The 26,151-nt window shown below is 46.3% G+C and overlaps 1 long non-coding RNA gene across 1 annotated transcript in view; it reads right to left on the bottom strand.

Annotated features, from left to right (window-relative positions):
* The window catches only part of LOC127462725 (uncharacterized), a 66,318-nt gene that overhangs the window by 32,106 nt on the left and 8,061 nt on the right, over positions 1-26,151 (bottom strand). The window contains exon 2 of the long non-coding RNA XR_007900537.1: positions 4,191-4,291. This is a non-coding gene — a long non-coding RNA (uncharacterized LOC127462725). The remainder of the gene's footprint in view (positions 1-4,190; positions 4,292-26,151) is intronic.

Here is a 26,151-nt window from a genome sequence, read left to right on the forward strand (position 1 = left end):
ATTCTCCGTTCCTCTTCCCTTCCCATTCCCACAGCCAACACACTATTTCACTTCTCACTTTAACAAAGCTCTTTTCTCCTTCAGACCCCTCAAAGGTGCCAAGGCCACATAGGAGGCCACACACAAACAGTACTCCTCTTCCCACTTGACTACACCTTCTCCCTCACTGTTCTACAGGGAACACCAGGAATCTGCTCGCAGAGGCCTCTCCTTTCCCATCAGTAGCTCAGCACAAGGAGTTAAAGGAGCTCAAGCCTTAGGCCACAAGAGCTGACAGCGAGGAAACTTTGGGAGCAAACTAATGCTGCTAACACGAACCCAGCTGAATCCAGCACACAATCACAGAATCCAAGAGTCCTTCAGCTTGGAAAAGACCTCCAAGCTCACTGAGTCTTGTGCAGCCCCTCCCCGACCGCCTGCAGGGACTGGATGATGCTTTGCACAAGCACCAAAAGGAATGTTGTGAAAGCCATGGCCTGCAGGAGGACACAGAGAAGGGCTTGGTTGGGGCTGGAAAGGAGGGAGCTGGCGCTGGGGGAGTGGGGATGGAGCCTCGGGGATGTGGCGCAGCAAGGACAGGGGCCCAGGCAGCTGGCAGGCGGCAAGGCCTCACCCCCTGCCCCAGCAGCAGCACCGGGCCCTGCCCAAGGCGCTCCTGCCAGGGGCTGGGCCATGCAGGCAGGGGCAGAACCCACTCCCTGGGGCGGCCTTGCTACCCTGACCCTCGTCCTGCTGTCCTAGTTAGGACAGCTGAGATCAGTTCATCATGGTGGGTGTAACCCAAAACTGTATTCTATAGCCTTCCATGTCATTTCCCAGAAACTAGACTATTGTTGTCAATAGACTATTCGCACCCTCTGCCCATAGAGCCTGACTCCTCAGGCTATAAACTAGGTGTTAAGAGGCCTGTGAGATAGGAGGATGTTTCTGTCCTCACACCCTTTGTGGATCTCCCCGCCCTGAGGGGAGCACTGAACATTCCTGCCTGAACTGGAGGATATATAATCTTGGAGTCTTGGAACATTTTTCAACCCACTCGTGGGATCCAGAGGACGGCTGCATCTCATCGCTCTCAACCAGACTTAGACCACCACTGGACTGCGATCACCAGTTCTGCCCAGACTGCAGCAGCTCTCCCACCAGAAGGTTCTTCCCCTCTCCCTTTACTTTGGACTCAAACAGGGCCCAAGGAACACCACTTTGTTCAGGCCCCAGGGTACTGGGTTATACATTTGGGTTTTTGTGGGTTGAGACCAATTGTTTGTTTGTATTATTGTACTTACTGTATTATTTTAATAAATTGTTATTCTGACTTATAATCTCTCCTTTGAGTTGGGTTCATTCCCCCTGCTGGTTAACTTTTAAACCAGCACACCGGCCCAACCTCTCCCTGTGTGCGTGCTCCCTACAGCACAGGTTGCACTGGGCAGCATCCCCTGATGGGCCCTGCAGAGCTGCCCCACGGGGACACTTCCCTTTTATGTCACAGGTGCCACAGCCTGTCCCAGCCAGCCCTGCCCATTGTCCCCACCCCGGCTCAGTGACTCACAGTGGCCCCTGGCAACCAAAGAACCAAAGCCCCACACCCCCAGAGTGCAGCCCTACCCATGTGCAAGGGGCCCCCAAAGGGTTCCCTGCACAAAGCAGCCCCTCCAAATCCTTGTCAGATAGAAAACTGGGGGACGTGACCCTTGGATGCTTTTAGTACAGAGATACAAGCTTTTCTTGAATAATGGAGGGGGTCACTTTTTTATTATTAATATTTACAGTTATCCATTTGGGGACAGGATGTCCTACAGGCTAATGTGGTGTCACATTTGGAGTGAAAAGTACTTTTCAAAGAAACCCAGGGTGCATGGGTGATGCAGAGGAAGCTGCCAAGTCACCCAATGTGAAGCTCAACACTGCTTTGCAACAGCACTGCCATTTCACACACATCTTTGGCAAAGACAAAGATGTCAGGCTTTAGTTTCTAAATCAGTAACACTTGACAAGACCTCTTTATGAACGGACAGCAAGAGAACTTAGGAGCAGTTTAGGGTTGGCAAGTGTAGGAGCCAAGAAGAGAAGGGCTGATGGGTATGTCATGAACACTGACAGCTGGATGGTCGTGGAGCTGACCAAGGACTGCCAGATACAAAAGACATCACCTGCTGGACTTGGCCCAAACACCAGCCCCCTCCTCTCCCTTCTCAACCACTCAACCACAGCCTGCACACACCCACAGCTGCCAGGGCCAACTGGCTGTTTCTCTTCTCTTTTCTGCCTGGGGGCTAAGGAAGAAGGACAGGGGGGGCATTTGCCTTCGGGTCAGAGGGAAGGGGAAGGAGATCCCCCCAAATCTATTCCTGGCAGGATGGGGGCTGGAGGAGACATTGGGGGACCCCCAAGAATATTTTCGAGGGGAAGAAAGGATGGGGGCACCCACAGGGGGTTGGGGGGGGGGAGGGACCCAGGAATCTCGTGGTGGGACACTGGGGAGTTCCCAGTAGTTTCTTGGGGGGGGTGGACCCCCAGCAGCCCGGGGTGGAAAAATGGACGGAGGAATCCGCCGTAAAGGGTTGGTGACACCCAAAAGACTCTAGGAGGGGGTCGGGAAGGGCCCCGGAGTCCTGAAGTATGTTTGGGGGTCCCCAGGAGGGAGTCTGGGGGTCTGAGGTGGTCCCAGGAGATTTTCAAGGGTTAAGGGGATGCACAGGAGATTTGGGGGACGAGGGGGAAAGGCGGAGGGTCCCCAGGAGTCTTGGGGGGGATCTGGGCGGTTCCCGAGAGTCTTGGGGGAGATTCGGAGGGGTCACCAGGAGCCCACAGACCCCCCGAAATCACCCCACACCACCATGGCCTCGTTGGGGCCGCACGTGAAAAACAGCGCGGCGGGGGGAGACCCTGGGACCGGGATCGATCGGGACCAATCGGGTTCAATCCCGATCCTCCCCTCCCCCGCCATCACCGCCCCGCTCCCGGCATCCCCCGCGGAAGTTTCGACGTTCTATTGGGTGACTCACCGGCACAAGGACAGGGGCCCAGCACATTTGGCAATGACGTCATTCCAGCAGAGCCGTTCTATTGGCTGCGACCCACGAGGGAACCCCAAAACCTGTTCATGGCTTGGGGGGGAAGGGCAGTTGGCACGGCCGGGAACGGGGGTGCAGAGGGTGTTCAAGTGCCCAGGAAAGGGGCAAAAAACTTTCCCCTCTCCCTCCCAGTGCCCCCTCAGCCCATCCCAGTGTCTCCCCTCTCCCCCAGTGCCCCCTCAGCCCATCCCGGTCTCTCCCCTGCTCTCCCAGTGCCCCCGTCCATCGAGGTCCCAGCCCGGCCCTGCCCCCTGCTCTGCTCCGCCCTGGATTTCTCCCCTGCAGGGGCAGCTGAGGTGGCTCCAGGGCGGGCGGGAGCTTTCGGGGCAGGGGGTGGCTCCTGACATGCTGCTGGAACCGCCCCTGCCTGGGCGGGCCCGTCAGCCTGGGGCACCTCCTCACCCGAGCCTGGGGGACGGGCCGGCAACTGGGAGGGGCTTTGGGAAGGAATGGGGAGGCTGAGAAGGGGTTGGAGGTCGTGGGGGTAAGTGGGAAGGTGTTTGGGGGAGTTTGGGGGTTTGGGAGGGAGGTTGGGGAGATTGGGGCAGCTGTGAGGGGTTTTGGGGAATCGTCGGGGATGTGGGAAGGAACTGGGAGAGAGTTTGGGGGCATACTCAAGGGGAAGAGGGCAACTAGGAGAGGGTTTGAAAGGCCCTGGGAGGGCTGGAGGTAACTGGGAGGGGTTTGGGGGCATCTTGTGGGTTTTTGTGGGTCTGGGAGGCAGTCTGGGGGCCTCGGAGGGTTTAAGGGGAAGTTGGGAGTGTCCTGTGGGACCGGGATGGGATTTGAGGGTTCCTGGAGGGGCTGGGAGGGTTTTATGCCTTTATACTGCGGGCATCGTCTAGTATTGATGGGGGTAATCCGTGAGTTGACTGTTTCATAATCATCCAAATTTTAACAAGACTTTGAAGGTGGTCAACCTTAGTTTGAAGCAGCTCATTTTTAGCAACAAATTTATCCGATTTTTCTCCTGTTTCCCTCTCAAAGGCTAACGATGACTTCAACACCACATTTTCTGATTTCAAAACAGTAGACTCAACATCAGAAATCCATTCATGACTTCCCTATCATCACTCCATCCGAATGTCTGTGCACTCACTGTGGCCTGAGAGAAACCTGCCTGTTTGCAACGCACTGACTGGGCAACTTTTCTTTTTGCAGGTGGAAAAGGGCAGATAAAGAAAAAACAGATGGGTCCAGCAGAAGTGATGCTGCTTCTGTCAAAAGCAGAGCAGAGGCTGAAAGCACTTTAGGAAGTTGCTTACAGAAGCACTTGTGCATTCCAAGTTACAACTCAGGAGTCTCAGTGACTTGTCCAACATGGGAGCTCCTTTTCCATTTCTCAACCCCCAGATTCCTCAGGAGTAGGAAACTGAAAACACTGACTCAGAAAAGCTCCATTCCTTCCTAATAATTGTGCTTTGTCCTTCCCATTTGACAGTGCTCTTGGAAATGTGCTGGTGTGATCTGGATCTGGGAGCAGCCCTGACCTCCCACAGCCCTGACCACACACACCTCATCCAACGGCAGGAAGAACCTGCCTGGCTCCTGCTGGGGTTCTCACCACCCACCGACAGCTTCTCCCTGCAGAGGGGTGGGCAACTACCCAGGCAGGATGAGACCTGACCCCAGCAGGCAGCAAAGTCCGTGCCCTGGCACAAAGAACCCCGGAGCACAGGGACCCTGCTCTGCAGGACAGCCCCGGGCATCCCTGGCTGCACCCCCACCTTCCCACCCCACAGCCATCCCTGGGAGAAGGAGCCCACCTGCACTGTCCCTCTGACGGTGCTGCAGGGAAGGCCTGCCCTGGAGAACATCCTCCTCCCGCGCAACAGAGAAACTGGGAGAGTCCTGACAGATGTGCAAGGCTGTGGGATGTGGTAGCTTTAGGAGATTCCTCCAGGAACACAAGCGACATTGCCCTGCACCTGTAGACTCACTCTGCAGAAGAGTGTGAAGTTGTGTCCCCAAGTTGTGTCTCAGCTGAACACCTCCCATCTTTCTGCTGCCTTTAACCTCCCTTTGCCTTTCTTCTCTTCTCTCGTGCCTACAGGCAGTGCCCTCGGCCCTGCTGGGCTGTGCAGAGGAGCTGCTCCTGGGCAGAGCTGTCTCTCTGCAGTGCTGCCCGCTTGCCAGGATTTCCCTGTGTGCCAGGAGCCCGGCCCAGCTGAGCAGCACAGCAAGAACCAAAGGCAACCCTTTCTCTGCCCCTCTGGGTTCCCCACAGGTGTCCCTGGGGCTCCAGGGGAACCTGCTGTGGAACAGACTGAAGGAAACAATGATGTTCCCTCTTCTCCCCTCTTCAGTGACACTTCTTTCCAGCAGTGACACTTCTTTCCAACAGTGACATTTCTCCTCTTAGAAAATTACCAGGGTATGATGATCACCTTTTCTAGTTTCATCATTACACAGGACACCAGGAGGGTGACAGCAAAGGATCTGGTAACTCCCTGGCACAGCGGGGGTTTTCCTGGAGTCACACAGAGAAATGTGTCAGGGCTCTGAGAGGTGTCCAACCCTGAGCTGGACTGATGCACACACGGGGGTGTTCAGAGACACGAGTCCTTCCCTGGCACACACACAGGCAGTTCATTGCAGCAGGGGCAGTGTCTCCCTGGGCTCCTGCTACCACTCCCAGAGCCTGGAGCCACCTCAGCCCTGTAATGCTCCCACCCTGCCCACTCCTACACTTCAGATGAACATTGGGGTTTTCTAGTCACTGGAACTGCCCAGACCAGCCCCTCCCTGGTCCCCCCATCTCCCTGCCCCGCCCCAGCCCAGCAGAGCAGCACAGTCGTTTCTGGTCCTGCAGCAAGAAAGGGAGGCAATAGAGGACAGGGACAGTGACTGCATGTCTGGACTGCTCAGGAGATCATCAGCTCAGGCGGCAGCTCCTGCAGCCCCAGGGCCAGACCCGCTTCCCAGTGGCCCAGGCAGCTGCTGCCACGTGGGCACAAGCTCTGCTGCCCAGGAGGGTCCTGTAATGAAGGACTTTGCAGATGACCACGTAGCGGTCATAGGACATGATGGTGAGAAGGGCAAGCTCCGCTGTGATCAAGAAGAAAAGCAAAAAACACCTGTGCAGCTCATCCTGAGTAGGACATGCCCCTGGTGTTCCAGAGGGAATTGGCCATGGCTTTGGGGAGAGTGGTGCAGAGGCAGCCCGGGGGTGTGAGGGAGAGGTGGAGCAGGAAGAAGCCCCTGGGGGGTGTGCAGGTGGTGGTGGCAGGCTACGGCGCTGAGGATGAGGTCGTTGCCCAGGAGGGCAGCCAGGGAGATGCCCAGGAAGAAGCAGAAGTGCAAGAGCTGCAGCCAGGAGGAGGAAGTGGGGGATGGAACTGTGTGGGAGGCGTGTCTGGATGCACAGGGGATGTGCCAGGGCGATGGGTCCGAGGGGACATGCGCAGTCACATATAACTCCATTGGCTGAAGAAGTCACATGGTACGCAGGGATTTAAGAGTGGGAATTTTGAATAAACTTCTCTTTGTCTCACCACCGCACGAGGAGCATCATTCATTCCTTGTTATACAAGGGTCGCCTGCTGCTGTTGGCCATGAGCTTCCTCCGGGCATCAGGAAATGTCCAAGGAGGAAAAGGCAGTGAAAACTTTGGGACAGGTTTCCTAGATCAAACCCATGAATTCCTCTGAGCATCTACCCTCATCCCAAGTATCTGCAGTCACACATATATAGATTCTGGACTGTAGAAGACAGGCTTAGCATGACTTTAAGATGATTTCTTCTCAATTTTTTGATTTATTTTTCTACTGCCAGGTCTGAGAGGGGCATCGTGGAACCAAAGGAACCCTGAGACATTTCAGAATCCCACATGTGTTGGGTCTGTCTGAGCTGGAGTTCATTTTCTCACTGCAGGCGTCACAGTGCTGTGCTTTGCATTGGGAGCTACAAAGGGGTTAATCGCACCAGTGCTTTGGCAACTGCTGAGCAGGGCTGGTGCAGCATCTGCATTGTCGGCTTCGTCCCCTGAATCGGGGGCAAGATCATGGGAGGCGATACAGACAGGTCAGTTGAGCCAAATGGACCAAAGGGACATTGCAGAATATATGGCGTCAGCTCAGCGACAAGAGCTCAGGAAAGGAACAGGAAAGGGGGAAAATCCATTTTTTTACAATACATGCCTTCTGAGCGGCTTCTCTGTGTGGTGAAGCCCTGCTTCCCATGAAGTGGCCAGGTATCGCTGCTGACAGGAAGTAGAGAGAAAATCTTTTTATTTCTCATCTATCGCACACCTAGGATGAATAACTATTATTCTCAACTATAACCCCAATCTGACTTTAATTACGTTCTATCTATATACTGTAACAACTTCTGCCATCTTCTTCATCCTTAACACAACCAATACCCTAAAACTATCCACTGTTATATCCACATGAACCAAAATTCCATCACTAACCACAATCCTTATGCTCACTCTCCTCTCCCTTGCAGGTCTTCCTCCCCTAACGGGATTCCTACCCAAATGGTTAATTATTCAAGAGCTCACAAAACAAGAACTAACAGTAGTAGCCACAGTTATTACCCTACTCTCTTTACTTGGACTTCTCTTCTACCTACGACTGGCCTACTTTGCAACCATTACACTACCCCCAAACTTCACTAACTACATAAAACAATGACAAACTAACAAACCAACTAACACCCTAACCACAACCTTTACCTCCTTATCAATTATACTCCTACCACTATCTCCCATAGTACTCGCAATCCCTTAGAAACTTAGGTTATTTAAACCGAAGGCCTTCAAAGCCTTAAACAAGGGCTAATCCCTCTTAGTTTCTGTTAAGGTACACAGGATACTAACCTGCATCTCCTGAATGCAACTCAGATGCTTTAATTAAGCTAGAACCTCCCCCTAGACAGATGGGCTTTGATCCCATAAAATTTTAGTTAACAGCTAAATGCCCCAACCAACAGGTTTCTGTCTACTAGATCCCGGCGCATGTTTAATGCACATCAATGAGCTTGCAACTCAACATGAACTTCACTACAGAATCGATAAGAAGAGGAATCAAACCTCTGTAAAAAGGACTACAACCTAACACTTCTACACTCAGCCATCTTACCTATGGCTTTCATCAACCGTTGACTATTTTCCACTAACCACAAAGATATCGGCACACTTTACCTTATTTTTGGCGCATGAGCTGGTATAATCGGCACAGCCCTTAGTCTCCTCATTCGAGCAGAACTAGGACAGCCAGGCACCCTTTTAGGCGATGACCAAATTTACAATGTAATCGTCACCGCACATGCCTTCGTTATAATTTTCTTTATAGTAATGCCTATTATAATCGGAGGGTTTGGTAACTGATTAGTACCATTAATAATTGGTGCCCCCGACATAGCATTTCCACGAATAAATAACATGAGCTTCTGACTACTTCCTCCATCCTTCCTACTTCTTCTAGCATCTTCTACAGTAGAAGCCAGGGCCAGAACAGGATGAACAGTATACCCACCCCTAGCCGGAAATCTAGCCCACGCCGGTGCATCAGTAGACCTTGCCATCTTCTCCCTTCACCTGGCAGGTGTCTCATCCATCCTTGGGGCAATCAACTTTATCACCACAGCAATCAATATAAAACCACCTGCTCTCTCACAATACCAAACCCCTCTATTCGTTTGATCCGTCCTAATTACTGCAGTTCTACTTCTCCTCTCCCTACCAGTCCTCGCTGCTGGCATTACAATGCTTCTAACAGATTGAAACCTAAACACTACATTCTTTGACCCCGCAGGAGGCGGAGACCCAATTTTATATCAACACTTATTCTGATTTTTTGGCCATCCAGAAGTCTACATCCTTATCCTACCAGGATTCGGAATTATTTCCCATGTTGTAGCCTACTACGCCGGTAAAAAAGAACCCTTTGGCTACATAGGCATAGTCTGAGCCATATTATCCATTGGTTTCTTGGGCTTTATCGTATGAGCTCACCACATATTTACAGTTGGAATGGACGTAGATACCTGAGCTTACTTCACATCCGCCACCATAATTATTGCAATCCCCACTGGCATTAAAGTCTTCAGCTGACTAGCAACCCTACACGGTGGAACAATCAAATGAGACCCGCCCATACTATGAGCCCTAGGCTTTATTTTCCTCTTCACCATTGGTGGACTAACAGGCATCGTTCTTGCCAACTCCTCCCTAGACATCGCCCTGCACGACACCTACTACGTAGTTGCACATTTCCACTATGTATTATCTATGGGGGCAGTATTCGCCATTTTAGCTGGCTTCACACATTGATTCCCACTGTTCACTGGCTACACCCTTCACTCTACATGAGCTAAAGCCCACTTTGGAGTAATATTCTTTGGGGTCAACCTAACATTCTTCCCACAACATTTCCTAGGCCTAGCTGGTATACCACGACGATACTCAGACTACCCAGATGCTTATACCCTATGAAACACCCTATCCTCCATCGGCTCCCTCATCTCCATAGTAGCTGTAATTATACTAATGTTCATTATCTGAGAAGCCTTCGCATCCAAACGGAAAGTAGTGCAACCAGAACTTACCTCCACAAACATTGAATGAATTCACAGCTGCCCTCCTCCCTACCATACCTTTGAAGAACCAACTTTTGTCCAAGTACAAGAAAGGAAGGAATCGAACCCTCATAAGCTGGTTTCAAGCCAACCGCATCAAACCACTCATGCTTCTTTCTTATGGGTTGTTAGTAAAATCATTACATAGTCTTGTCAAGACTAAATCACAGGTGAAAACCCAGTACATCCCATCCCAACTCCATGGCCAACCACTCTCAATTTGGTTTTCAAGACGCTTCATCCCCTATTATAGAAGAACTTATTGAATTTCACGACCACGCCCTAATAGTCGCACTAGCCATTTGTAGCCTAGTCCTGTATTTACTAGCTCTTATACTTATAGAAAAACTATCCTCCAACACCGTCGATGCACAAGAAGTAGAACTAGTCTGAACAATCTTACCTGCCATTGTCCTAATTATACTAGCCCTCCCATCCCTTCAAATCCTCTACATGATAGACGAAATCGATGAGCCTGACCTCACCCTCAAAGCTATTGGCCACCAATGATACTGATCCTATGAATATACAGACTTTAAAGATTTATCTTTTGACTCTTACATACTACCAACTATGGATCTACCACTCGGTCATTTCCGCCTCCTAGAAGTTGATAACCGCATCGTCATTCCAATAGAATCCCCGATTCGAATTATTGTTACAGCTGATGACGTTCTCCACTCCTGAGCTGTTCCTAGCCTTGGTGTAAAAACCGATGCAATTCCAAGACGGCTGAACCAAACTTCCTTTATCACAACCTGTCCTGGAATCTTCTACGGTCAGTGCTCAGAAATCTGTGGAGCCAACCACAGCTTCATACCTATCGTAGTAGAATCAGCCCCTCTAACACACTTCGAAAACTGATCTTCACTTCTAACATCCTAATCATTAAGAAGTTATGAACCAGCACTAACCTTTTAAGCTAGAGAAAGAGGATTATTCACCCTCCTTAATGACATGCCCCAACTAAACCCCGCACCTTGACTTTTTATCATACTAACTTCATGATTCACTTTTTCTCTTATCCTTTAACCTAAACTCTTACTATTTACCCCAACTAACTCACCCTCCAACAAAACACTACCCACTATAAAAACCCATTCCTGAAACTGACCATGAACCTAAGCTTCTTTGATCAATTCATAAACCCAACCCTCCTCGGAATCCCCCTTATCCTCATCTCACTGTTATTCCCAACCCTATTACTTCCTTCTCCTGGCAATCGATGAGTTACAAATCGTCTTTCAACTCTTCAACTCTGATTTCTCCATTTAATCACAAAACAACTAATAACCCCATTAAACAAAAAAGGCCATAAATGAGCCCTAATCCTATCATCACTCATAATTATACTTCTAACAATTAACCTGTTAGGCCTCCTACCTTACACATTCACACCTACTACCCAACTATCAATAAACCTAGCCCTCGCCTTCCCTCTACGACTTGCCACCCTGCTAACAGGCCTACGAAACCAACCTTCAGCTTCCCTTGGACACCTCCTACCAGAAGGCACCCCAACACCTCTAATTCCTGCCCTCATCAGAATTGAAACAACAAGCCTTCTCATTCGCCCTTTAGCCTTAGGAGTTTGCCTCACAGCCAACCTCACAGCAGGACACCTGCTCATCCAACTCATTTCAACAGCCACTACCGTCCTCCTTCCCATTATACCTACCGTGTCCCTTCTAACTAGAACAATTCTACTCCTCTTAACAATTCTAGAAGTGGCCGTGGCAATAATCCAAGCGTATGTCTTTGTACTTCTTCTAAGCCTTTACTTACAAGAAAACATTTAACCCTTAATGACACACCAAGCCCACTCATTTCACATAGTAGACCCAAGCCCTTGACCCATTTTTGGAGCAGCAGCCGCCCTCCTCACTACCTCTGGGTTAGCCATATGATTTCACCACAACTCTATCCAACTCTTACTCCTAGGCCTACTCTCTATAATCCTAGGGATACTCCAATGATGACGTGACATCGTACGAGAAAGCACATTCCAAGGCCACCATACCCCTACAGTCCAAAAGGGCTTACGTTACGGAATAATTTTATTTATTACATCCGAAGCATTCTTCTTCCTAGGATTCTTCTGAGCATTCTTCCCATTTTCAATCCGATTCTTCCTTGTCGCAATCTTATTCCTCTTGTTCGACCTAGAAATTGCCCTCCTACTGCCCCTCCCATGGGCTACTCAACTCCTCTCCCCCCTCACTACCTTAACATGAACCTCCACAGTCATTCTCCTCCTCGCACTAGGGCTAATTTATGAATGAATTCAAGGGGGCTTAGAATGAGCAGAATAACTTCAGAAAGTTGGTCTAGCAAAGACAGTTGATTTCGGCTCAACAAACCACAGTCCTACTCCGTGACTTTCTCAATGACCTTTCCGCATTTAAGCTTCTACTCTGCCTTCACCCTAAGTAGTCTAGGACTAGCCTTTCACCGAATACACCTAATTTCTGCCCTGCTATGCTTAGAAAGCATAATACTATCAATATACATTGCCCTCTCCATATGACCTATTCAAACCCAAACAACATCCCCCACCTTAATGCCCATTCTTATGTTAGCATTCTCAGCCTGTGAAGCAGGCGCCGGTCTAGCAGTCCTAGTAGCTTCCACCCGAACTCACGGATAGGATCATTTACACAATCTAAACCTTCTACAATGTTAAAAATTATTCTCCCTACAATCATATTACTCCCCATAACCCTCCTATCTCCTCCAAAATTCCTATGACTCAATGTCACCTCGCACAGCCTCTTAATTGCAACCGCTAGCTTACAATGACTTCCTTCAACCTATTACCCTAGCAAAAACCTATCACCATGACTTGGAACTGATCAAATTTCATCCCCCTTATTAGTTCTATCTTGTTGACTTCTACCTCTTATAATCCTGGCAAGCCAAAATCACCTTCAACAAGAACCTCCCACACGAAAATATATTTTTACCATAACCATAATCCTCACCCAACCATTCATTATCTTGCCCTTCTCAGCCTTAGAACTGATATTATTTTATATCGCATTCGAAGCTACCCTAATCCCTACCCTAATTCTAATCACTTGATGGGGTAGCCAACCAGAACGTTTAAGTGCTGGAATCTACCTCTTATTTTAGACACTAATTAGTTCTTTTCCCCTATTAGTAGTGATCCTCTATCTTCACACTCAAACAGGAACTATACACATCACTATAATAAAACTTTCACACTCATCTCTTACAAACTCCTGAACAGGCCTCATATCAAGTCTAACCCTATTGCTCGCTTTCATAGTGAAAGCTCCCCTTTACGGACTACACCTATGACTCCCAAAAGCCCACGTAGAGGCACCAATCGCAGGATCCATACTCCTAGCTGCGCTCCTCCTCAAACTTGGGGGATACGGCATTATGCGTACCTCAATAATTACAAACTCCCTATTAGACTACCTCTACTACCCATTTTTAACCCTAGCCTTATGAGGGGCACTAATGACAAGTTCCATCTGCCTACGCCAAATTGACCTTAAGTCATTAATCGCCTACTCCTCAGTAAGCCACATAGGTCTAGTCATTGCCGCAACAATAATCCAAACCCACTGATCCTTTTCAGGGGCCATAATCCTAATGATTTCACATGGACTCACCTCTTCCATACTATTTTGCCTAGCTAATACAAACTATGAACGCATACATAGTCGTACTCTCCTTCTAACACGAGGCCTACAACCCCTTTTACCTCTAACAGGAATCTGATGGCTCCTAGCCAACCTAACAAACATAGCCCTTCCTCCTACCACTAACCTGATAGCTGAATTAACTATCATAATTGCACTCTTCAACTGATCCACCTTCACCATTATCCTAACCGGAGCCGCAACTCTACTAACTGCAGCCTATACCCTCTACATACTCCTTATAACCCAACGAGGTCCAACTCCAACCTATATTACAACCACCCAAAATTCAAATACACGAGAACATCTCCTTATAACACTTCATATCCTACCCTCCCTCCTCCTCATCCTAAAACCAGAGCTAATCTCAGGAATTCCCACATGCAAACATAGTTTTAAACCAAACATTAGACTGTGATCCTAAAAATAGAAGTTAAACTCTTCTTGCCTGCCGAGGGGAGGTTTAACCAACAAGAACTGCTAACTCTTGCATCTGAGCCTAAGACCTCAGCCCCCTTACTTTTAAAGGATAATAGCAATCCACTGGTCTTAGGAGCCATTCATCTTGGTGCAAGTCCAAGTAAAAGTAATGGACTTCCCATTAATCCTCAACACCTCTATATTCTTGACCCTGGCTACCCTCTCTATACCCATCCTACTCCCCCTCCTATCCAAAAACTATCTAAACTCTCCAACAACCATCATACACACTGTTAAAACTTCCTTCATAGTTAGTTTAATTCCCATAATCCTCTCCATCTACTTAAATATGGAAAATACCACTTTCTATTGAGAATGAAAATTTATTGCGAACTTCAAAATCCCTTTTAGCCTTAAAATAGACCAGTACTCCTTAACGTTTTTTCCTATTGCACTATTTGTAACATGATCTATTCTTCAATTTACAACATGATATATAGCCTCAGAACCCCACACCACAAAATTCTCTCTTTACCTTCTAATCTTTCTCATTGCAATACTCATCTTAATCATCGCTAATAACATATTCCTCTTATTTATCGGCTGAGAGGGAGTCGGAATTACATCCTTCCTCCTGATTGGATGGTGACACGGTCGAGCAGAAGCCAACACCGCTGCACTTCAAGCCGTACTTTACAACCGTATTGGGGATATTGGACTAATCCTCTGCATAGCATGACTAGCATCCTCAATAAACACTTGAGAAATTCAACAGCAATCCTCCCCAGACCAAATATCCCTTCTCCCTCTCTTAGGGCTCATCCTAGCCGCCACAGGTAAATCCGCCCAATTTGGCCTGCATCCATGACTCCCAGCAGCTATAGAAGGGCCAACCCCTGTATCTGCCCTACTCCATTCCAGCACAATAGTAGTTGCTGGAATCTTTCTACTTATTCGCAGTATTATAGCTGGTCTATTAATTACCTCTTATATCTCCCCTACAAAAACCCCTCCTATAACCATACCACTGGTCGCAGAAACCACTGCTATCATTATTACAACATTAGGCATCATTCTGGCATTAGAACTATCAAAACTCACACATACCTTCTCTGCCCCCAAACAAAATATCACTATAAACTTCTCCAGCACTCTAGGATATTTTAACCCCCTTATACACCGCCTCAGCTCTACTAAACTCCTAAACAACGGCCAGAACATTGCATCCCATTTAATCGACCTATCCTGATATAAAAAAATAGGCCCAGAAGGACTAGTGACCCTTCAACTCAAAGTATCCAAAATCTCAACTACTCTACACTCCGGACTAATCAAAACCTATCTAGGATCCTTCGCTCTATCTATCTTAATTATAATCTTATTTACACAGAACTAAGAATTAATGGTCCCTAACTTACGAAAACATCACCCCCTTCTAAAAATAATCAACAATTCTTTAACTGACCTCCCAACACCACCAAACATTTCCGCCTGATGAAACTTTGGATCTCTTCTTGGCATCTGTCTAACAATCCAAATCACCACTGGCCTCCTACTAGCAATACATTATACAGCGGATATCACCCTGGCATTCACGTCCGTCGCCCATACATGCCGAAATGTTCAATTCGGCTGACTAATCCGAAACCTCCATGCAAACGGCGCCTCCTTCTTCTTCATATGCATTTACCTACACATTGGACGAGGATTCTACTATGGTTCCTACCTATATAAAGAAACCTGAAACACAGGAGTTATTCTCCTCTTAACTCTAATAGCAACTGCCTTCGTAGGATATGTCCTCCCATGAGGCCAAATATCATTCTGAGGCACTACAGTAATTACTAACCTATTCTCAGCAATTCCTTACATTGGCCAAACACTTGTAGAATGAGCTTGAGGAGGATTCTCAGTTGACAACCCTACACTTACCCGGTTCTTTGCCCTCCACTTCCTCCTCCCATTCTAATTGCAGGTCTCACCCTCATCCACTTAACTTTCTTACACAAAACAGGCTCAAACAACCCCCTAGGTATTTATTCAGACTGCAACAAAATCCCATTTCACCCCTATTTCTCAATAAAAGATATTCTAGGCCTTTTGTTCCTCCTCATTCCTCTAATAACACTTGCCATATTCTCACCCAACCTCTTAGGAGATCCAGAAAATTTTACACCTGCAAACCCATTAGTAACACCTCCCCACATTAAACCTGAGTGGTACTTCCTATTTGCATATGCCATCCTACCATCAATCCCCAACAAATTAGGAGGAGTCCTAGCCCTAGCCGCCTCCGTCTTAATTCTATTTCTAGCCCCATTCCTCCACATGTCAAAGCAACGAACTATAACCTTCCGACCTCTCTCCCAACTTCTATTCTGAATCCTAGTAACAAATCTTTTAATCCTTACATGAATCGGTAGCCAACCAGTCGAACATCCATTTATTATCATCGGACAACTCGCCTCAACTACCTACTTCACAATCATTCTCATCTTATTCCCCATTACTAGTCTCCTAGAAAATAAGATACTCAACCTCTAATCACTCTAATAGTTTATAAAAAACGTTGGTCTTGTAAACCAAAGACTGAAGGCCGCCCCTTTCTTAGAGTTTTCCAAAAAATATCCAAGCACCCCCCAACTTTCCAATCAACACGTACATCAAGGGGAGGGGCCGCCCCCTCCCCCCATACCCTACGGTATGTATTACTTTGCATAGCATCCTCCACCACATTAGACATAACATGCATGTAGGAAAATCTGACATACTATTATTGCAAAAACCATCCAAATTTCCATACTATCTCCCATACAATCCAAAACTTGTCATTCACAGATCTAGGTACATTCCCACACAAGGACATAACATGTCATGTTCTAGGAATAATCCCGCCAAACGAACTAAAACCTAAAACTGCTAATTTACGCATAAAATCCTTCTCAATACGAGGAACGTCACAGAACCTAAAATCCATGGTCCATGGACCACTCACCACTTAACCTTGCTCTATGTACCAACCAAGAAGTGCTGGGTTATTTATTAGTCATACTCCTCACGAGAAACCAGCAACCCGGCGTTAGTAATGTTTATCATGTCCAGCTTCAGGTGTATTCTTTCCCTTTCCACCAATAACCCACTCTCATAACTTGCTCTTTGTCGCCTCTGGTTCCTCGGTCAGGGCCATAACTTGCTTAATTTTCCTAAACTTGTGCTCCGTTACTAATGGTTGGGGATGCTCGGCCAACCTGGACCTCGTGATCGCGGCATTTTCTCTCTTCTAAACTTTTGGTTTATTTTTTTGGGGTAGATCTCAATAAGCTCTTCAGAGTGCTCCGCCAGGGGGCTCCCATATATGGTTGACATGTACCCCTTATGGTCGACGAGTGGTTTTCTCACTTTTGCGTGAAAATTAATGATATGGTTTCAAGTGTTATTCGGTCGCATACTGTTGCACTGATGCACTGTCATGTGCTGTTGGCTTGGTTTTTCCATTACGTCTCTCATCAAGTTGCAATTTAATTAATGCACACCAGACATATTTTTTGTCGTCAATTTCACAAAAAATTACAAAAATTTTGTCATTTTTTGCAATGATCTAGGGACTTTCCCTCTATTCATCATTAATTTTTGTTTTTAAATTTTTTAACAAAAATTTCAAATTTTACAAACTTTCCATTCCCCTAATTTTCCAATTAAGACATTTGCATCATCAATTTGTTAAATTTTTTTAACACACTTTAATCTACCCCATCATTTCCTTTCATCATTCATTTGTTCATTTGTTTGTTTACACTTTAATCTACCCCATCATTTCCTTTCATCATTCATTTGTTCATTTGTTTGTTTACACTTTAATCTACCCCATCATTTCCTTTCATCATTCATTTGTTCATTTGTTTGTTTACACTTTAATCTACCCCATCATTTCCTTTCATCATTCATTTGTTCATTTGTTTGTTTACACTTTAATCTACCCCATCATTTCCTTTCACCCTCTTACCTCCCCAATTAATCGCCCTCACTACTCTAACTAATATTCCACCCACACACACCTTTAACAGTTGCTCCCAAACTTTTTTCCAACCCTTCAGAAAAAAAGGAATCAAACCTTTATCACCAACTCCCAAACCTGGCATTTTCATTAAACTAGTCTCTGAACCACACCTCCTTAAACCGCCCAAATTGCCCCACGAGACAACCCTCCTACAAGTTCTAGCACAACAAACAACGTCAGCAACAGACCCCAGCCCGCAATTAAAAATTGTCCCACCCCCCAAGAATAAAACATAGCCGCTCCCTCAAAATCCAACCGAATAGATAAAACACCCCCACTATCCACCGTGTTTATCCCTAACCACTCTAACTCAGATAGCCCTATAATAAACACCCCACCCCCCAACACTAAAACTAACCCAGCACCATACCCAACAACCTGCCAGTCCCCTCAGGTCTCAGGAAATGGATCTGCTGCCAGTGAAACCGAATACACAAAAACCACTAACATCCCACCTAAATATACCAGAAATAACACTAGTGATACAAAAGACACCCCCAAACTCATTAACCATCCACACCCTACAATAGACGCCAACACTAACCCCACTACTGCATAGTATGGAGAAGGATTGGAAGCAACTGCTAGTCCTCCCAAAATAAAACTAACACTTAAAAATAGTATAAAGTACGTCATAACAATTCCTGCTTGGCCTCTATCCAAGACCTTTGGCCTGAAAAACCATCGTTGTAATTTCAACTACAAGAACATAAAACCTTAACAAACCCGCCCACAACACTACAATCCTGCCCCTTTCTACTCTTCTAACTTCTCAACAACACATTTTTGTTATCCACTAGAACTACTTCTCCAACCACTAAACAAATCCTAAATCAATATCAACTATTACTACAACTAAAACAAGCCCCAATAATAATCACTATGCCTATAACAGCCTTAGTCCTTGTAGCTTACAATAAAGCATAACACTGAAGATGTTAAGACGGCTATTACACATACCCAAGGACAAAAAAGACTTAGTCCTAACCTTACAGTTAGTTCTTGCCAAATATATACATGCAAGTATCCGCATCCCAGTGAAAATACCCTCAGCACCTTAAAAAGACAGCAGGAGCAGGCATCAGGCACACCACTCCAATTGTAGCTCAAAACGCCTTGCCTAGCCACACCCCCACGGGTTTTCAGCAGTAATTAATATTAAGCAATAAGTGTAAACTTGACTTAGTTAAAGCAACTTACCAGGCTTGGTAAATCTTGTGCCAGCCACCGCGGTCACACAAGAAACCCAAATTAACTTTATACAGCGTAAAGAGTGGTTTTTCATTATCACTTCAACTAAGACTGAAATGTAACCAAGCTGTTATAAGCACAAGATGCATCCAATACTCCCATAGAAATGATCTTAGCTTCATGATCAACAAAACTCCGCGAAAGCCAGGACACAAACTGGAATTAGATACCCCACTATGCCTGGCCCTAAATCCCAATGCTTTCACCACTTAAGCATCCGCCTGAGAACTACGAGCACAAACACTGAAAACTCTAAGGACTTGGCGGTGCTCCAAACCCACCTAGAGGAGCCTGTTCTATAACCGATAACCCACGATACACCCAACCATCCCTTACCAAATCAGCCTATATACCGCCGTCGTCAGCCCACCCCTAAACTGAGGGTTTAACAGTGGGCACAACAGCAACATCCCACTAATAAGACAGGTCAAGGTATAGCTCATGAGATGGTAGAAATGGGCTACATTTTCTAGCATAGAATACCTCACGACAAGGAGTGTGAAATCACTCCTAAAAGGCGGATTTAACAGTAAAGCAGGATAATAATGCCTCCTTTAAGCTGGCTCTGAAGCACATACATACCGCCCGTCACCCTCCTCACAAGCTAGGATTAATTTTATTTATAATAAACCCCTAAGCTAGAGATGAGGCAAGTCGTAACAAGGGAAGTGTACCGGAAGGTGCACTTAGTCTACCAAGACGTAGCTATAACTAAAGCATTCAGCTTACACCTGAAAGATATCTGTTCCATATCAGATCGCCTTGAAGCCTAACTCTAGCTCTTCTACCAGATTACATAGAAACTAAGTTAATACTACCCATTAAATCAAAACATTCTCTCACTCAACCTAGTATAGGCAATAGAAAAGTAAACTCAAGACGCAATAGAGATCATGTACCGTAAGGGAAGAATGAAATAGTAATGACAAACCAAGCAATAAATAGCAAAGACCAACCCTTGTACCTTTTGCATCATGATTTAGCGAGAACTACCCAAGCAAAATGCCAATTTAAGTTTGCTTCCCCGAAACCCAAGCGAGCTACTTACGAGCAGCTATCTACTGAGCAAACCCGTCTCTGTTGCAAAAGAGTGGGAAGACTCGTTAGTAGTGGTGAAAAGCCAATCGAGCTGGGTGATAGCTGGTTGCCTATGAAATGAATCTTAGTTCCCTCTTAATTCACCTCCCAGGACTACACTCAACCCACATGAAGCGAATTAAGGGCTATTTAAAGGAGGTACAGCTCCTTTAAAAAAGAATACACTCTCCCCTAGCGGATAAATTTAATTACAGCTTAATTGTGGGCCTTCAAGCAGCCACCATTAAAGAATGCCTCAAAGCTCCTCACCTAAAAAAATCTAAACTTCCTCATGACTCCCTCTTCCCCAATAGGCCAACTTATATTAAATAAGAGAATTTATGCTAAAATAAGTAACTAGGGATCCCCTCTATGGCGCAAGCTTACATTACAACATTATTAACAATCCACAGGATATTTTTTAACCTTAACAAGACCTTATACCCAAAACTCTGTTAACCCACCTATGGAGCACCCCCAAAGACGATTAAAATCTGTAAAAGGAACTAGGTAAATCCAAGGCCTGACTGTTTACCAAAAACATAGCCTTTAGCAAACCAAGTATTAAAGGTGAAGCCTGCCCAGTGACAATTCGTTCAATGGCTGCGGTATCCTAACCGTGCAAAGGTAGCGCAATCAATTGTCCCATAAATCGGGACTTGTATGAATGGCTTAACGAGGTCTTAGCTGTCTCCTACAGATAATCAGTGAAATTGATCTTCCCGTGCAAAAGCAGGAATAACCCCATAAGACAAGAAGACCCTGTGGAACTTTAAAATCTGCTACCACTCCCATAAACAATACTCACCCACAGGGCCTACTCCCCCGGGATTTTGCTGGTGTGCATTTTTTGGTTGGGGCGACCTTGGAGACAAACTTAACCTCCAAATATCAGACAATCCATCTTAACCAAGAACTACCCATCAACGTGCTAATAGTAACCAGACCCAATATAATTGATTAATGAACCTAGCTACCCCAGGGATAACAGCGCAATCTCCTTCAAGAGCCCACATCGACAAGGAGGTTTACGACCTCGATGTTGGATCAGGACATCCTAGTGGTGCAACCGCTACCAAGGGTTTGTTTGTTCAACGATTAACAGTCCTACGTGATCTGAGTTCAGACCGGAGTAATCCAGGTCGGTTTCTATCTATGTTACAACTCCTTCTAGTACGAAAGGATCGAAGAAGTAAGGCCTATGCCACAAGCACACCTTCGCACCCAGTAATGAACCCAACTAAATTACTAAGAGCTCCACCATAACCCCCTCCTAGAAAAGGACCGCTAGCGTGGCAGAGCTTGGCAAATGCAGAAGGCTTAAGCCCTTTACCCAGAGGTTCAAATCCTCTCCCTAGCTCCAACACAAACCACATGACAATTCACTTAACCCTCACTTACTTTATTATATCAATATCCTATGCTCTCTCCATCCTCATCGCCGTAGCATTTCTTACCCTAGTTGAACGTAAGATTCTAAGTTATATGCAAGCCCGAAAAGGGCCTAATATTGTAGGACCATTTGGCCTCTTACAACCTATAGCAGATGGAGTAAAGCTATTCATTAAAGAACCAATTCGTCCATCAACTTCATCCCCTTACTTATTTATATCTACTCCTATCTTAGCCCTTCTCCTAGCAATTACAATCTGAACACCACTTCCCCTACCCTTTCCCCTTACTGACCTAAACCTTGGCATACTCTTCCTTCTAGCTCTATCTAGCTTGGCAGTCTACTCAATTCTATGATCAGGGTGAGCCTCTAACTCAAAATATGCCTTAATCGGCGCCCTCCGAGCAGTCGCACAAACTATCTCTTACGAAGTTACCCTAGCCATTATTCTCCTATCCGTAATTAGCCTTAGTGGTAACTACACCCTCAATACCCTAGCTACAACTCAAGAACCTCTCTACCTCATTTTCTCCTCCTGGCCCTTAGCAATAATATGATATATCTCCACTCTTGCCGAAACAAACCGCGCTCCATTTGACCTGACAGAAGGAGAATCTGAACTAGTCTCAGGGTTCAACGTAGAATATGCTGCAGGGCCATTCGCCTTGTTTTTTCTTGCCGAATATGCTAATATTATACTAATAAATGCACTCACAACCATTCTATTCCTAAACCCCAGCTCACTTAATCTCCCTCAAGAACTCATTCCCCCTACTTTAGCTACAAAAACCTTCCTCCTTTCCGCAGGATTCTTATGAATCCGCACCTCTTACCCTCGATTCCGATATGATCAACTCATACATTTGCTTTGAAAAAACTTCTTACCCCTAACATATGCCTATGGCATACCAGCCTTCCTATCTCCTATGCAGGCCTACCCCCCTACCTAAGACACTCAAGGAAATGTGCCTGAATCCAAAAGGGTTACTATGATAAAGTAAACATAGAGGTATACAAATCCTCTCATTTCCTAATTTTAGAAAAGTAGGAATCGAACCTACACTAAAGGAATCAAAATCCTCTATACTCCCTCTATATTATTTTCTAGTAAGGTCAGCCAATTAAGCTATCGGGCCCATACCCCGAAAATGATGGTTTAACTCTACCTTAAACCCCAAACCGTAAACCCTAAAACCTAAACCCTAACCCTTGCTAACCTTAACCCTAACCCTAACCCCAACATCTCATAGCAGAGGGAGGGAGGGGCCTGATTCCTCATCAGATATATCAACAGTCAAAAGCCTGTAAGCTCAGCTCTTGCCTTTGCAGGGCTTCACACCGTCAGCACTGGAGGGAGGGAGGGGCCCGACTGCTCATCAGAGGTATCATGCAAGTCAAAAGCCTGAAAAGTCTCCTAGAATGCATAAATCATTAACCATTTCAGTCTCTGACAATTGGTCCACACAGTAACTGCAAGCTATGCCCAAAGCCTGTTCCCTAACCTTAGAAGAGAGACTGCAACCCTCGAGATGTTGGAGGCTCGAGGCATGGTCTGTGACACTAATCATGGCTATAACTCATAACTTCTTGGAGTATGGGGACTTCCCTCCTTCACCCCCGGCAGATCAAGGCCACCACTTCAACTGACAGACATGGAAGCATCGCTGGACCCCACGGGCGGTGACTATATACATCTGTCCACTCTCAGCTTTTCTTTCTCTTACTCTCCCTTGCTCTTCTCCTGCCTTTCTCTCCCCTGTGCATTTTCTTTCCCCCCCCCCAAAGGTTATCTCTGTGTCACATTGTGGTATGACAGCACCCAAACTGCTAGCATGCCTGTTGATACAGAATTGTTAAAATAAACCTTGCCAGTATATGTTTTCAGACACCGATTATTTAGTGTCGTTTCACTTTAATCCACCCCAAGGGAATTATTAATAAAAACCTGAGTTACCCCCTCTCCCCTTTTCCTGGGGCGGGTTGTAACACCAATCAGCACTGACTCCGCCCAGGAGGCGGAGCCAGTGACGCAGAACAATCAACACGGACTCCACCTCTTGACTCCAACCAGTGGGCGGGGCCAGTGCTCTATAGAAGCAGAGTACATACCGGACGGGCGGTGGGTATTCTGACAGACACGCAACAGAACAGCAACAGCAAAAGCAGAGACCCAAGAGAAAAAGCAAAAGATTCTGACAGCGGTGGGCACTGAATCGGGCTTATAGCCCGAGAGGGGTTTACTGGGTACCACTGCGTTCCTGGAATGGGGTAAACCCGCGATAGTTAGATCGCACATTGAGACAGATTCTGACTAACCCTAACCCTAACCCCAAACCTAACCCCTAACCCTTACCCTAACCCTAACCCTAACCCTAAACCCTAACCCTAAACCCTAACCCCAACCCTAACCCTTACCCTAACCCTAACCCTAACCCTAGTAGCTTGCAGTCTCTTTTTTAAAGTTAGGGTTAGGGAACTGGTTTTGTGCATAGCTTGCAGTCTCTTTTTTAAGGTTAAGGTTAGGGAACCGGGTTTGCACATAGCTTGCATTCACTTTTTTAGGATTAGGGTCAGGGAATTGGGTTTGCGCATAGCTTGCAGTCTCTTTTTTAAGGTTAGGTTCGGAGAAAAGGGTTTGCGTATAGCTTGCAGTCTCTTTTTTAAGGTTAGGTTCAGAGAAAAGGATTTGCGTATAGCTTGCAGTCTCTTTTTTAAGGTTAGGGTTAGGTAACAGGGTTTGCGCATAGTTTGCAGTCTCTTTTTTAAGGTTAGGGTTAGGGAAGAGGGTTTGCGCATAACTTGCAGTCTCGTTTTTAGGGTTAGGGTTAGGGAAAAGGGTTTGCGCATAGTTTGCATTCTCACTTTTAAGGTTAGGGTTAGGGAAAAAGGTTTGCGCATAGCTTGCAATCTCTTGGTTAGGGTTAGGGTTAGGGAACAGGGTTTGCGCATAGCTTGCAGTCTCTCTTTTAATGTTGGGGTTAGGGGACAGTGCTCTATAGAAGTAGAGTACATACTGGACGGCGGTGGGTATTCTGCCAGACACGCAACTGAACAGCAACAGCAAAAGCAGAGACCCAAGAGAAAAAGCAAAAGATTCTGACAGTGGTGGGCAATGAATCGGGTTTATAGCCCGAGAGGGGCTTATTGGGCACCGCTGCGTGTCCGGAATGGGCTAAAACCGCGATTGTTAGATCGCGCACTGAGACAAATTCTTCCTAACCCTAACCCTTACCCATACCCCTAACCCTAACCGAACCCTAACCCTAACCCTTACAGTAACCCTGTCTTTGGCTAACCCTAAACCTAACCCTAACCCTAACCCTAACTTTTGCTAACTCTAACTCTAACCCTAAATTTCCTAACCCTAACCCTAACCCTAACCCTTTCTAACCCTAACCCTAACTCAAAACCTAACCCTAACCCTAACCCTAACCTTAAACCCTAACCCTAACCCTAACACTAAACCCTAAACCAAAAGGAAACTTCCTTTGCTATGCCTACTGGGCGGAGTCAGTGCTGATTGGTGTTACAACCCGCCCCAGGAAAAGGGGAGAGGGGGTAACTCAGGTTTTTATTCATAATTCCCTTGGGGTGGATTAAAGTGAAACGACACTAAATAATCGGTGTCTGAAAACATATACTGGCAAGGTTTATTTTAACAATTCTGTATCAACAGGCATGCTAGCAGTTTGGGAGTTGGGCTATCAGTTGGGAGGCATGGCTGAAAATAGGAAACAACAGCCCTAATTCCCAGGAAAGAAAGCCTGGAAGCTTTGGCTTTGTGGTGCAGTTGGTGGGCCACACTGGGCACTCCATGGGCAGGCAGAAAGAGTTTTCTGGATCTGGGAGTCAATCTGGGGGCCTCGGAGTGTTTGAGGGGAAGTTGGGAGTGTCCTGTGGGACCAGGATGGGATTTGAGGGCTCCTGGAGGGGCTGGGACGGGTGTATACTGCGGGCATCGTCTAGTATTGATGGGGGTAATCAGTGAGCTGACTGTTTCATAATCATCCAAATTTTAACATACAATATGATTATTAGAATAAAAAGCAAAAAGGTAATATCAACAAAACAGTAACAGGGTGAAGCTCTTGGTTGAAGACTGGTTTCTTCTTTTTCTCCAGTGATTTTAATTCTTTTTCGTCTGGGTTTTAATCCCATCTTTGGCATTTTGCTGCCAACATTTTGTCCCCATATCCATTGGAAATTGTATTAACTGTTGATGAGAACAAAGTGGAATCCCAAGGTATGTGATATATTGATAGGATTTCACTGGTAGGCTTTTAATTTGTCCAGGTTTATCGCCATAATGCTTCTGCTCTTTAACCACTTGAATCAGAATGAACTGAGTTGTTTTCTGGGTTGGGTTCTCTTTTTGAGTCCAAGGTTTTTTAGTGGATTCAGTATCAGGCACAAAGGAAATTGAGGGAGGTAAAGAATAATCTTCCCTTTGTTCATTATCACAGGGATCACTCAGTCTATTTTCATTAATGTGAGGAAAGCTGGGAGACTCTAGAAACATCAGTTGAACTTCAAATTCTCCTTGTTTCTTTCTCTCCTGAGACTTAGAATCAGGGTTCTCTGTGGTTTCCCAAGTCTCAATGCCAGGGTAAGACACTGGTTTATGAA

Source organism: Manacus candei, unplaced genomic scaffold (assembly GCF_025592945.1).
Source record: "Manacus candei isolate 608988 ecotype Guabito, Panama unplaced genomic scaffold, ASM2559294v1 h1tg000137l, whole genome shotgun sequence".
NCBI classification, from domain to species: domain Eukaryota; kingdom Metazoa; phylum Chordata; class Aves; order Passeriformes; family Pipridae; genus Manacus; species Manacus candei.